This window comes from Dasypus novemcinctus, chromosome 3, assembly GCF_030445035.2.
Source record: "Dasypus novemcinctus isolate mDasNov1 chromosome 3, mDasNov1.1.hap2, whole genome shotgun sequence".
In the NCBI taxonomy this organism is placed as follows: Eukaryota; Metazoa; Chordata; class Mammalia; order Cingulata; family Dasypodidae; genus Dasypus; species Dasypus novemcinctus.
Window position 1 is genome coordinate 96,361,054 of NC_080675.1, and position 651 is coordinate 96,361,704.

At 75.4% G+C, this 651-nt stretch overlaps 1 non-coding gene across 1 annotated transcript; it reads left to right on the forward strand.

The window, feature by feature from the left end:
- The first annotated feature begins 305 nt into the window (after window positions 1-305).
- TRNAY-GUA (transfer RNA tyrosine (anticodon GUA)) lies at window positions 306-395 on the forward strand. The gene is given in 2 exon segments: window positions 306-342; window positions 360-395. It is a non-coding gene; the product is annotated as a tRNA-Tyr (tRNA).
- Window positions 396-651: the final 256 nt, after the last annotated feature.

Consider the following 651-nt stretch of genomic DNA (forward strand, 5'->3'; position numbering starts at 1 on the left):
CCGAGGCGACCGCCCAGCCCGCCCCACCGGACCCGGGCCCCGGCAGCACCGCGGCCCAGAGAGTTGGCGGCGGCGGCGGCGGCCAGGCTCGGCGAGCCAGCCAGCTGGGGCGGCCGGCGAGGCCGGGGAGAAAGGAGCGGGGCGCGCGGGTGTGGTGGCGTGGTGTGGTGGGAGTGGGGGCGGGGCGGGGCGGGGCCGAGGCGCGGGCGGCGACTCGGCCAGCTGGCTGCCAAGCCAGCCAGGGCGGGTGCCGAGGCCCGCGTCCTTTGGGCCAAAGAAGACTCTCCAGCTCGGGCACCTCGCACCCTTCGATAGCTCAGCTGGTAGAGCGGAGGACTGTAGACTGCGCAAGTTCGGACATCCTTAGGTCGCTGGTTCGATTCCGGCTCGAAGGAAGTGCCTGAGTCTTTTGAACAAACAACCCTGCCCGCCACCGGCGGCCACCCTGCGGCCCGCACCGCACCCACGCCCCTCTGCCGTCGACCCCCCCCCCCCCCCGCCCCACCCCGCCGCACCCCGCCGCGCACCAACCGCTCCTGGCTGCCTGGGACCACCCCCCCGACCCCGAGCCCAGGCCGGAGCCCAGGGCCCTCTGCTGCCTGGGACAGGCCCAAGCCGCCAGCCCCGCCACCAGGGGCACACAGCCCTTCG